Source organism: Ranitomeya imitator, chromosome 2 (assembly GCF_032444005.1).
Source record: "Ranitomeya imitator isolate aRanImi1 chromosome 2, aRanImi1.pri, whole genome shotgun sequence".
Lineage (NCBI taxonomy): Eukaryota > Metazoa > Chordata > Amphibia > Anura > Dendrobatidae > Ranitomeya > Ranitomeya imitator.
Window position 1 is genome coordinate 473,022,802 of NC_091283.1, and position 13,898 is coordinate 473,036,699.

The 13,898-nt window shown below is 46.1% G+C and overlaps 1 protein-coding gene across 1 annotated transcript in view; it reads left to right on the forward strand.

The window, feature by feature from the left end:
- Window positions 1–13,898, forward strand: part of CCDC47 (coiled-coil domain containing 47) — a 46,755-nt gene that overhangs the window by 990 nt on the left and 31,867 nt on the right. The window lies entirely within an intron of this gene.

The following is a 13,898-nucleotide window of genomic DNA, read 5'->3' on the forward strand; positions in this document are numbered from 1 at the left end:
CAGAGGTAGCCTGACTGCCATTAGGTACCGAGATGAGATCCTCAGACCCCTTGTGAGACCATATGCTGGTGCGGATGGCCCTGGGTTCATCCTATTGCAGGACAATGCCACACCTCATGTGGCTGGAGTGTGTCAGCAGTTCCTGCAAGATAAAGGCATTGAAGCTATGGACTGGCCCACCCGTTCCCCAGACCTGAATCCGATTGGGACATCATGTCTCGCACCACCCACCAACGTCACGTTGCACCACAGACTGTCCAGGAGTTGGTGGATGCTTAAGTCCAGGTCTGGGAGGAGACCATCCCCCGGCTCATCAGGAGCATGCCCAGGCATTGTAGGGAGGTCATATAGGCACGTGGAGGCCACACACACTACTGAGCATCATTTCCTTGTCTTGAGGCTTTGTGTATGTTGTGTATGTATATCAGACTGACCTGTGATGATTTGTTCAGGAGTCGTGCTCTTTTGGGGCTCCTGTTACTGTCAGAGGGGCCAAAATTCTGTGTTGTGCCCCATAGACGTGAATAAGTGCCCCTGCTGTAACTGTCTACTATATAATTGTCTAAGGGTCACTTCCGTCTGTCTGTCTGTCACAGATATTCATTGGTCGCGGCCTCTGTCTGTCATGGAAATCCAAGTCGCTGATTGGTCGTGGCAAAACGGCCACGACCAATCAGCGACGGCCATAGTCTGGCAGCAAAATGGCCGCTGCTTTACTGTCCTGCAGTCAGCACTGAGTGCTCACACAGGGTTAACACCAGCTTAACGGACCGCGGTGTAACGCACTCCGTTACGCAGCTATTAACCCTGTGTGACCAACTTTTTACTATTGATGCTGCGTATGCAGCATCAATAGTAAAAAGATCTAATGTGACAAATAATAATAATAAAAAAAAAAGGTTATTCTCACCCTCCGACGTGGTGCGCTGTCCTCAGCAGTGCAAGCGGCAGGTTCCGGTGCCAAGGATGCTGTGCGAGAAGAACCTGCCATGACGTCACGGTCATGTGACTGCGACGTCATCACAGGTCCTGCGCTCATACCAACCCTGGGACCGGAAGCTGCCGCGTGCACCGCACACAGGTGCCAGGACTTCAAGGGGCCTTCGGAGGGTGAGTATATGTTTCTTTTTTATTTTAAGTCTTTTTTAACCTTGCATATAGTGTCCACATTGCTATATACTACGTGGGCTGTGTTATATACTGCGTGGGCTCTGTTATGCTGTGCAATACACTACGTGACTGTGCAATATACTACGTGCCTGTGCAATATACTACATGGCTCTACAATATACTACGTGGCTATGTTATTTACTACGTGGCTCTGCTATATACTACTTGGCTGACCAATATACTACATACCTGTGCAATACACTACGTGGCTATGTTATATACTACGTGGCTGTGTTATATACTACGTAGCTCTGCTATATACTACGTACGCTGTGTTACATACTACGTAGCTCTGTTATATACTACGTTGGTTGTGTTATATACTACGTCACTGTGCAATATAGTAAGTAGCCTGTGCTATATACTACCTACATATTCTAGAATACCCGATACGTTAGAATCGGGCCACCATCTAGTACTGTATAAACCCGTGGTGCCATATCACGTTACTCCTGCGTTTTACTATACGTGCAGTAATGATACACTGCATAGATCTATGCTTGAAGTTTGTCCTTCAAAAATGTCCTTCTCTTTTGACTCCACACCCCTCCATATAGCCTTACCATTTCGAAAGTGACAGTACTTCCTCTCTTTTGGGGAACTCTGGATGAGAATCTGTCACCAGATATTTGCCACCTAACCTGAGAGCAGGATAATGTAGAGACATTGGCCCTTATTCTAGAGATGTGTCTCTTACTGGGCTGCTTGCTGTAGTTTGTATAAAATCACAGTTTTATCAGCGGATTATTATTAGAGGACTAGTAACCCTGCTGCCCTGTAGTCCTCCATATTCATGAGCTGTGTATAACCCAGCACTGATTGGCAGCAGAATTGTGATTTTATGAAAATATTTTGTAGCTCGGAAAGTGATACATTGTCGGAATCAGGGTCACTGCCTCTACATTATGCCGCTCTCAGATGCAGAGCAGAAACCTGCTGACCGTTTCCCTTTACTATACACTTTTGCTTTTTGCTATGTCTTTAGTGGCTTTAACCCCTTAATGACAGCCAATACGTCTTTTAACTGACCTGAGATATAAGAGAATAGCCTCCCCATACAGGTGACAATTCATCATCTGTCGGTTGTACACTATAGCTGACAACTTGCTGTATCAGCCACGATCAGTGTTTGCACCGTCCATATCTGTTTAACCCCTTAGATACTGCTGTCAATAGTGACTACATCAATATAAATGGTTAACAGAGTGTGGGGGCTTCCTCTTTAGCCCAATTGGTGCCCTCAGATTATGATTGTGTGGTCCTGATGTTTGCCGTGGCAGTTCACGACCAAATAGCAGCATTAGAGTCTGACGGCTATAGTAATCTGTTCAGATGTTAGCGACATTTAGGTGGTAAAAATACACATTTTCATTTCTGTCATAACACTTTGCATTAATTCCTGTAAAGCACCCGAAGGGTTAATAAACTACCTGACAGCAGTTTTCAATATGTCAGGGGGCGCTATTTTTAAAATGGTATCACGTTTGGGGGTTTCCCAATATATGAGACCCCTAAAGTCACTTCAAACATGGATAAGTCCTTAAAAAAATAAATTTAGTGAATTTCCTTGAAAAAATGAAAAATTGCTGCTACATTTTTAAACCTCCTAAAATGCTAACAAAATAAAATAACATTTTACAAAAGGTGCTGATGTAAAGCAGACGTGTGGGAAATGTTATTTATTAATGGTTTGCTGTGGTATGACCATCTGGATTAAAGGGATAAACATTCAAATTTTGAAAATTGCTAATTTTTTAACATTTTTCTCAACATTTTTCTATTTTTTATAATTAAACACAAAACATATTGACCTAAATTTACCATTATCATAAAGTATAATGTGTCATGAAAAAACAATCTCAAAATCACTGGGATTTGTTGAAGAGTTGCAGAGTTATTACCACATAAAGTGACACTGGTCAGATTTCAAAAATTTGGCTCCGTCACTAAGGGGTTAAGCCTTTTTCACAACAGTGAGATGGCCCCTGGTGTCCCAGGGCAAAATCTGCCATTTGCTAGAAACAGGACCCTGGACAATCTAGTCCGACAACCCCTTTTAGGGTATGTGTCCACGGGCCGGATTGGATCCGGATTAGCTGCGGATTGAACACTGCGTACAGCCGCAGCATTCAACCCGCAGCGTCCAGATGTTACAGCATAGTGGAGGGGATTTTATGAAATCCCGTCTCCACTATGCGTGCGAACATAGGAGTCAGATCCTATAATATGGCGGAGTAACTGGGGTCAGGACATACTTGGAGTGCCACAGGGTTGTGTAATCGTCTTCTGCAGCAGTGTGCCGCTCCTGAGGCCTCCTGCTTGCTGGGGGGCAGTGGTCTCCTGCTAGACAGTGACACCTATCTTGTTATGATCATGGCCATGTTTTTACACTTACACTATGTGCACACGTTGCGGATTAGGCTTAGGAATTTCTGGTGCGGATTCTGCCTCTCCTGGAAGAAAACACACCTGCGGATTTGTGGCGTTTTTTGTGCAGTTCCGCAGCGTTTTTTTGTGCGTTTTTGCTGCGGTTTTCTTGCGGATTTGCTGCGTTTTTTACCCCTGCGGTTTTCTATAATGGAATGGGTACAAAAACGCTGCAGATTCACAAAAAAATAAGTGACATGCTACTTCCTTTAAACCGCAGCGGATTTTCCACAGTGTGCACAGCATTTTTTTTTCTCATTGATTTACATTGTACTGTAAATCTATTGCGGATCTGCAGCGTTTCTGCACCTCAAAAAACGCTGCGTATCCACAGAGAATCTGCAACGTGTGCACATACCCTACTTCTTTTAAACCGCAGCGTTTCCGCAGTGGATTTTCTGCAAAGTGTGCACATAATTTTTTTATTACCTAGTACAATGGTAAGTGGTGGCACAGAAGGCGCTCACAAAAAAATTAATGAATAAAATGTATTAAAATAATAATTCGGGATAGATGGAAACACCGCAGTAGATGAAATATAGGAATAGATTGTATCCATAAATTAGGTCAATAAAGTGCAACGTGCAACTAACAAGAAAAACATGTGACCATAAATGTGCAAAAGGCGAATTCTAAGGGTATGAGCACACGTTCCAGATTTGGCTGCGGATCCGCAGCAGTTTTCCATGCGTTGTACAGTACCATGTAAACCTATGGAAAACCAAATCCGCAGTGCACATACTACGGAAAATTCCGCACAGAAACGCAGCAATTTATTTTCCGCAGCATGTCAATTCTTTGTGCGGATTCCGCAGCGTTTTCCACCTATTCCATAATAGGAATTCGTAAGTGTAAAAATGCAGGTATAGTCCACACATAAACTGCAGGAAATCTGCAATGGAATCCACAACGTGTGCACATACCCTAAGAGTATGAATGATAACACAAAGTATATGCATTCACATATGCCACTGAAAGTCTGCAAACAGTGCAAAAAATGGCAGTATTGTACAGACCCATACAAATAGAGGGTATGGAGGTAAAGGCAATTAGAAGTATTACCACCCAAAAGCATGGGAAGGCGGAGTTCAAAGTGGCAGGCTCATGCAAATCCTTAAGAGGGTAACCACCAGAGGAGCCACATCTTGGCAGTAAATGGCTTGTGGAGGCCATGAGTGTTATCAATAATGCATGAAAGGGCACATTAGAGGTACATACCTCAGAGCTGCTATGCTGAATAGAAGACCTGTGGCGCCAAACTCCGACGCGCGTTTTGGACCAGACCTTCATCAGAGCACTGATACATCTGCAGCAGAGAATACTTTAAAGCTGCAGCAAGCAACCCAGTAAGAGACACATCTCTGGAATCAGGGTCTCTATCCCTACATCATGCTTCTCTTATGTTACATGGCTTAAACCTGCTGACAGATTCCCTTTAAAAAGTGGTTTAAAGCGTTCTCTGTTGTGAATTCTGTGGCTGAATTCACTCCTGTGGTCACAAGTGGTACTGCAGCTTCTGAGCTTCCTCCCTCAGGTGTTCTGGTGAGCTCGTTAACTGCTTCATTACTTAACTCCGCCTGATGCTGCTATCCTTGCTCCTTGTCAATGTTTCAGTGTTGGATCTGAGCTTCTCCTGATTGTTCCTGTGACCTGCTGCTCTGTATAGCTAAGTGCTTTTTGCTTTTTTGTTGCTTTTTTTCTGTCCAGCTTGTCTTTTGTTTTGCTGGAAGCTCTGAGACGCAAAGGGTGTACCGCCGTGCCGTTAGTTCGGCACGGTGGTTTTTTTTTGCCCCCTTTGCGTGGTTTTGCGTTAGGGTTTTTTGTAGACTGCAAAGTTCGCTTTACTGTCCTCGCTCTGTCCTAGAATATCGGGCCCCACTTTGCTGAATCTATTTCATCCCTACGTTTTGTCTTTTCATCTTACTCACAGTCATTATATGTGGGGGGCTGCCTTTTCCTTTGGGGAATTTCTCTGGGGCAAGTCAGGCCTATTTTTCTATCTTCAGGCTAGCTAGTTTCTTAGGCTGTGCCGAGTTGCCTAGGTAGTTGTTAGGCGCAATCCACAGCCGCTTTTAGTTGTGTTTAGGATAGGTTCAGGTGTGCAGTCTACAGAGTTTCCACGTCTCAGAGCTCGTTCTTGTATTTTTGGGTATTTGTCAGATCACTGTGTGCGCTCTGATCGCTAAGCTCACTGTGTTTCTGGATTGCCTTCATAACACCTGTCATTAGCAAACATAACAGTACAAGGAGCCTAACTAATGATTCTCAATAGAGGGAAAGAGAAAGTTCTGACATCATTTTTTTTTTTTTTTTCTCAGCTCTGTGTTCACTTTTTTTTTTTCCCCTAGACATTTGGGTGATTCTGGACACAGGTGTGGACATGGATATTCAGGGTCTGTGCTCTTCAATGGATAATCTCGTTATAAATGTACAAAAAATTCAAGATACTATTGATCAGAAATCTATGTTAGAACCAAGAATTCCTATTCCTGATTTGTTTTTTGGAGATAGAACTAAGTTTCTAAGTTTCAAAAATAATTGTAAGCTATTTCTGGCCTTGAAACCTCATTTTTCTGGTAATCCTATTCAACAGGTTTTGATTATTATTTCTTTTTTGCGCGGCGACCCTCAAGACTGGGCATTTTCTCTTGCGCCAGGAGACCCTGCATTGAGTAGTGTCGATGTGTTTTTCCTGGCGCTCGGATTGCTGTACGATGAGCCTAATTCAGTGGATCAGGCTGAGAAAAATTTGCTGGCTTTGTGCCAGGGTCAGGATGATATAGAAGTATATTGTCAGAAATTTAGGAAATGGTCAGTACTCACTCAGTGGAATGAATCTGCGCTGGCAGCTTTGTTCAGAAAGGGTCTCTCTGAGGCTCTTAAGGATGTCATGGTGGGATTTCCTATGCCTGCTGGTTTGAATGAGTCTTTGTCTTTGGCCATTCAGATCGGTCGACGCTTGCGCGAGCGTAAATCTGTGCACCATTTGGCGGTACTGCCTGAGGTTAAACCTGAGCCTATGCAGTGCGATAGGACTATGACTAGAGTTGAACGGCAGGAATACAGACGTCTGAATGGTCTGTGTTTCTACTGTGGTGATTCCACTCATGCTATTTCTGATTGTCCTAAGCGCACTAAGCGGTCCGCTAGGTCTGCCGTCATTGGTACTGTACAGTCCAAATTCCTTCTGTCCATTACCTTGATATGCTCTTTGTCGTCGTTTTCTGTCATGGCGTTTGTGGATTCGGGCGCTGCCCTGAATCTGATGGATTTGGATTATGCTAAACGTTGTGGGTTTTTCTTGGAGCCTTTGCGGTGTCCTATTCCATTGAGAGGAATTGATGCTACACCTTTGGCCAAGAATAAACCTCAATACTGGGCCCAGCTGACCATGTGCATGGCTCCTGCACATCAGGAAGTTATTCGCTTTCTGGTGCTACATAATCTGCATGATGTGGTCGTGTTGGGGTTGCCATGGCTACAAACCCATAATCCAGTATTGGATTGGAATTCCATGTCGGTATCCAGCTGGGGTTGTCAGGGGGTACATGGTGATGTTCCATTTTTGTCGATTTCGTCATCCACCCCTTCTGAGGTCCCAGAGTTCTTGTCTGATTATCAGGATGTATTTGAAGAGCCCAAGTCCGATGCTCTACCTCCGCATAGGGATTGTGATTGTGCTATCAATTTGATTCCTGGTAGTAAATTCCCTAAAGGTCGATTATTTAATTTATCCGTGCCCGAACACGCCGCTATGCGCAGTTATGTGAAGGAATCCCTGGAGAAGGGACATATTCGCCCATCGTCTTCACCACTGGGAGCAGGGTTCTTCTTTGTAGCCAAGAAGGATGGTTCGCTGAGACCGTGTATTGATTACCGCCTTCTTAATAAGATCACTGTTAAATTTCAGTATCCCTTGCCATTGTTATCTGACTTGTTTGCTCGGATTAAGGGGGCTAGTTGGTTCACTAAGATAGATCTTCGTGGTGCGTATAATCTGGTGAGAATCAGGCAAGGAGATGAATGGAAAACTGCATTCAATACGCCCGAGGGTCATTTTGAGTATCTAGTGATGCCGTTCAGACTTGCCAATGCTCCATCTGTGTTTGTCTTTTATGCATGACATCTTCCGTGAGTATCTGGATAAATTCCTGATTGTTTACTTGGATGACATTTTGATCTTCTCAGATGATTGGGAGTCTCATGTGAAGCAGGTCAGAATGGTTTTTCAGGTCCTGCGTGCTAACTCTTTGTTTGTGAAGGGATCAAAGTGTCTCTTCGGTGTGCAGAAAGTTTCATTTTTAGGGTTCATCTTTACCCCTTCTACTATCGAGATGGATCCAGTTAAGGTCCAAGCCAACCAGGATTGGATTCAGCCGACATCTCTGAAAAGTCTGCAAAAGTTCCTGGGCTTTGCTAATTTTTATCGTCGCTTCATCTGTAATTTTTCTAGCATTGCCAAACCATTGACCGATTTGACCAAGAAGGGTGCTGATTTGGTTAATTGGTCTTCTGCTGCTGCGGAAGCTTTTCAGGAGTTGAAGCGTCGTTTTTGTTCTGCCCCTGTGTTGTGTCAGCCAGATGTTTCTCTTCCGTTCCAGGTCGAGGTTGATGCTTCTGAGATTGGAGCAGGGGCGGTTTTGTCACAGAGAGGTTCTGATTGCTCAGTGATGAAACCATGTGCTTTCTTTTCCAGGAAGTTTTCGCCCGCTGAGCGTAATTATGATGTGGGCAATCGAGAGTTGCTGGCCATGAAGTGGGCATTCGAGGAGTGGCGTCATTGGCTTGAAGGAGCTAAGCATCGCGTGGTGCTATTGACTGATCATAAGAACTTGACTTATCTCGAGTCTGCCAAGCGCTTGAATCCTAGACAGGCCCGTTGGTCGTTATTTTTTGCCCGCTTCGACTTTGTGATTTCGTACCTTCCGGGCTCTAAAAATGTGAAGGCGGATGCTCTGTCTAGGAGTTTTGTGCCCGACTCTCCGGGTTTATCTGAGCCAGCGGGTATCCTCAAGGAAGGAGTCATTGTGTCTGCCATCTCCCCTGATTTGCGGCGGGTGCTGCAAAAATTTCAGGCGAATAAACCTGATCGTTGTCCAGCAGAGAAACTGTTCGTCCCTGATAGGTGGACTAATAAACTTATCTCTGAACTTCATTGTTCGGTGTTGGCTGGTTATCCTGGAATCTTTGGTACCAGAGAGTTAGTGGCTAGATCCTTCTGGTGGCCATCTCTGTCACGGGATGTACGTACTTTTGTGCAGTCCTGTGGGATTTGTGCTAGGGCTAAACCCTGCTGTTCTCGTGCCAGTGGGTTGCTTTTGCCCTTGCCGGTCCCAAAGAGGCCTTGGACACATATTTCGATGGATTTCATTTCTGACCTTCCCGTTTCTCAAAAGATGTCAGTCATTTGGGTGGTCTGTGATCGCTTTTCTAAAATGGTCCATCTGGTGCCCTTGGCTAAATTGCCTTCCTCCTCTGATTTGGTACCTTTGTTCTTTCAGCATGTGGTTCGGTTGCATGGCATTCCTGAGAATATTGTTTCTGACAGAGGTTCCCAGTTTGTTTCAAGGTTTTGGCGAGCCTTTTGTGGTAGGATGGGCATTGACCTATCCTTTTCCTCGGCTTTCCATCCTCAGACTAATGGCCAGACCGAACGAACCAATCAGACCTTGGAAACATATCTGAGATGTTTTGTTTCTGCAGACCAGGATGATTGGGTGTCCTTTTTGCCGTTGGCTGAGTTCGCCCTTAATAATCGGGCCAGCTCGGCTACCTTGGTTTCTCCATTTTTTTGCAATTCTGGGTTCCATCCTCGTTTCTCTTCAGGACAGGTTGAGTCTTCGGACTGTCCTGGTGTGGATTCTGTGGTGGATAGGTTGCAGCAGATCTGGACTCAGGTAGTGGACAATTTGATCTTGTCCCAGGAGAAAGCTCAACTTTTCGCTAATCGCAGACGCCGTGTGGGTCCCCGACTTCATGTTGGGGATCTGGTTTGGTTATCTTCTCGTCATATTCCTATGAAGGTTTCCTCTCCTAAATTTAAACCTCGTTTTATTGGTCCGTATAGGATTTCTGAGGTTCTCAATCCTGTGTCTTTTCGTTTGACCCTCCCAGACTCCTTTTCCATACATAATGTATTCCATAGGTCGTTGTTGCGGAGATACGTGGCACCTATGGTTCCATCTGTTGAACCTCCTGCCCCGGTTTTGGTGGAGGGGGAATTGGAGTATATTGTGGAGAAGATTTTGGATTCTCGTGTTTCTAGACGGAAACTCCAGTATCTGGTTAAATGGAAGGGTTATGCTCAGGAAGATAATTCCTGGGTTTTTGCCTCTGATGTTCATGCTTCCGATCTTGTTCGTGCCTTTCATGCGGCTCATCCTGGTCGGCCTGGGGGCTCTGGTGAGGGTTCGGTGACCCCTCCTCAAGGGGGGGGTACTGTTGTGAATTCTGTGGCTGAATTCACTCCTGTGGTCACAAGTGGTACTGCAGCTTCTGAGCTTCCTCCCTCAGGTGTTCTGGTGAGCTCGTTAACTGCTTCATTACTTAACTCCGCCTGATGCTGCTATTCTTGCTCCTTGTCAATGTTTCAGTGTTGGATCTGAGCTTCTCCTGATTGTTCCTGTGACCTGCTGCTCTGTATAGCTAAGTGCTTTTTGCTTTTTTGTTGCTTTTTTTCTGTCCAGCTTGTCTTTTGTTTTGCTGGAAGCTCTGAGACGCAAAGGGTGTACCGCCGTGCCGTTAGTTCGGCACGGTGGGGGTTTTTTTGCCCCCTTTGCGTGGTTTTGCGTTAGGGTTTTTTGTAGACTGCAAAGTTCGCTTTACTGTCCTCGCTCTGTCCTAGAATATCGGGCCCCACTTTGCTGAATCTATTTCATCCCTACGTTTTGTCGTTTCATCTTACTCACAGTCATTATATGTGGGGGGCTGCCTTTTCCTTTGGGGAATTTCTCTGGGGCAAGTCAGGCCTATTTTTCTATCTTCAGGCTAGCTAGTTTCTTAGGCTGTGCCGAGTTGCCTAGGTAGTTGTTAGGCGCAATCCACAGCCGCTTTTAGTTGTGTTTAGGATAGGTTCAGGTGTGCAGTCTACAGAGTTTCCACGTCTCAGAGCTCGTTCTTGTATTTTTGGGTATTTGTCAGATCACTGTGTGCGCTCTGATCGTTAAGCACACTGTGTTTCTGGATTGCCTTCATAACACCTGTCATTAGCAAACATAACAGTTCTCCACAACTGTAATTAATCTTAATGGGTATAAGGTGGGGAAAAAACAAACAAACTATACTTGCCTCCCAGACTAGCATTGTTCCTCCATACTGTGTCACCTAGCATCAATGTCCCGTCTCGTGGGGGTATCACTTGGCCGTTACAGCCAATCAGTGGCCTCCACATTTTATCCAAGCGGAAGAAGCCAGACCCGACATAATATGAAGGCTGCAGTCGATCAGTGGTCGTTGGTTTGGGGTGGACACATGACTCCCTCTGCCCCACCCATTCCTACTGGATGTCATTGCCAGGAAACATGGGGGACACAGTACAGAGTGCAAAGGAGCGGTCGCTGGTATGGGAGAAGAGTACAGTATTTTTTGTTATATTTGGGCTTGTAGAGTAGTGGAGGACCCCATTTCACGTTTCTATTATTGGCGTGTATTGGATACACAATATGCATGTACATTTGAGACCATTGTTGGAATGATCACCGGGGGTCCGTCATATCTAAACACTATAGATCACCTGGTATCATCTGGTTATGCATTACATGATCCACACATCCTAAGTCACTGAGGGGTCTCATACAGAAGGACCCCCTGTGACAACTATATGTCCTCATCCTACGTCTGTATACAAGACTGGCATTGCTGGTCATTTGTCCTGCATACGTAGTCTCCAGAGGATCGGTAGCACTGTCTGCCTCTGTTGGCATCACCTGTCCACTGTCACTCATAGTGCTGGACAGCTGCCCTCATGTCGTTGTGGTCATGATATTTAAAGCTTTGGATGTGATGAATAGTGAGTTTTACAGGCCCGCTGCTTCCTCCCACCAGCTAATGAGCCCACCTTGCACTCACCCAAACTAGTTTTAGTGACTTAAGGTACCTTTACACTGAGCGACTTTAGAACGATAGCGATCCGTGACGTTGCAGCTTCCTGGATAGCGATATCGTTGTGTTTGACACACAGCAGCGATCTGGCTCCTGCTGTGACATCGTTGGTCAGAGCTAGAAGGCCAGAACTTTATTTTGTCGCTGGATCACCCGCTGACATCGCTGAATCGGCGTGTGTGACGCCGATCCAGCGATGTGTTCACTTGTAACCAGGGTAAACATCGGGTTACTAAGCGCAGGGCCGCGCTTAGTAACCCGATATTTACCCTGGTTACCATTGTAAATGTAAAAAAAAAAAACACTACATGCTTACATTCCGGGGTCTGTCGCGTCCCCCGGCGTTCTGCTTCTCTGCACTGTGTCAGCGCCAGCCGGCCGTAAAGCAGAGCACAGCGGTGACGTCACCGCTCTGCTTTACGGCCGGCGCTTAAACAGTGCAGGGAAGCTGACGCCGGGGGGACGCGACAGACACCAGAATGTAAGTATGTAGTGTTTTTTTTTTTTTTTGACATTTACAATGGTAACCAGGGTAAACATCGGGTTACTAAGCGCGGCCCTGCGCTTAGTAACTCGATGTTTACCCTGGTTACCCGGGGACTTCGGCATCGTTGGTCGCTGGAGAGCTGTCTGTGTGACAGCTCTCCAGCGACCACACAACGACTAAACAGCGACGCTGCAGCGATCGGCATCGTTGTCTATATCGCTGCAGCGTCGCTTAGGGTATGTTCACACGTTCAGGATTTCCATCCTTTTTTTTTCCTGACTGTTTTTTAAAAAACTGCAGCTCTTGGCAGAAAACGCAGGTCCTTTTTTTGGTCCGTTTTTGATGCGTTTTTTGATGCGTTTTTTTGATGCAGTTTTCTAGCCAGAGTCTGTGTGTTTTCTAGGAATTTTTTTAGGGTTAAAATGGCTGAAAATACCCTAACCCTACCCCTAACCCTAACCCTACCCCTAACCCTACCCCTAACCCTAACCCTACCCCTAACCCTACCCCTAACCCTACCCCTAACCCTACCCCTAACCCTACCCCTAACCCTACCCCTAACCCTACCCCTAACCCTACCCCTAACCCTACCCCTAACCCTACCCCTACCCCTATTCTAACCTTAGTGAAAAAAAAAAAAAAAAAATTCTTTATTTTTTTTATTGTCCCTACCTATGGGGGTGACAAAGGGGGGGGGGGTGTCATTTACTATTTTTTTATTTTGATCACTGAGATAGGTTATATCTCAGTGATCAAAATGCACTTTGGAACGAATCTGCCGGCCGGCAGATTCGGCGGGCGCACTGCGCATGCGCCCGCTATTTTGCAAGATGGCGGCGCCCAGGGAGAAGACGGCCGGACGGACACCGGGACGCCGGGTGAGTATAAGGGGGGGAGATTAGGGCACGGGGGGGGCATCAGAGCACTGGGGGGGGGCATCGGAGCACTGGGGGGGGGCATCGGAGCACGGGGGGGGCGGGATCGGAACACGGGGGGGGCAGCCACACTCCGCCCACGCACTTCCGCCCGCTCTCCGCACTTCCTGCTGCAGCGGTTCTGCACATCAAACCGCAGTAAAACCCGCAGATATATTTTTGATCTGCGGGTTTTACTGCGGTTTGGACCTCACAATGGAGGTCTATGGGTGCAGAACCGCTGCGGCTCCGGAAAAAGAATTGACATGCTCCTTCTTTTTTCCGGGAGCTATTCAGCGCGTCTTTTTTTTTACAATTTCCGGACCATGTGCACAGTGTGTCCTGTTTTCCATAGGGTACAGTGTACTGTACCCTGCATGGAAAACAGCTGCGGAACCGCAGCGGCAAAACCGCCGCGGTTCCGCGGTAAAAAACGCACTGTGTGAACATGGCCTTAATGTGACGGTACCTTTAGTGTTTTTATTTCATATGCAAATGATAGGGTCTCCAAGTACTTTTGGTGCAGCCAAGCTCTTAAGGTACCGTCACACTCAGCGACGCTGCAGCGATATAGACAACGAGCCGACGTAAACTAGATCGCTGGAGCGTCGCTGTTTAGGTCGCTGTAGAGACGTCAAACACAGCAGCTCCAGAACGATGCAGGAGCGATCCAGTGACGTAACGGCGACTCACTTCTCGTTCTCGCTGGTTGTTAGCTCCATGTTAAAACATTGCAGGCATCGTTACTTTTGCTGTCAAACATGACGATACACGCCGACCTGACGACGAAATAAAGTTCT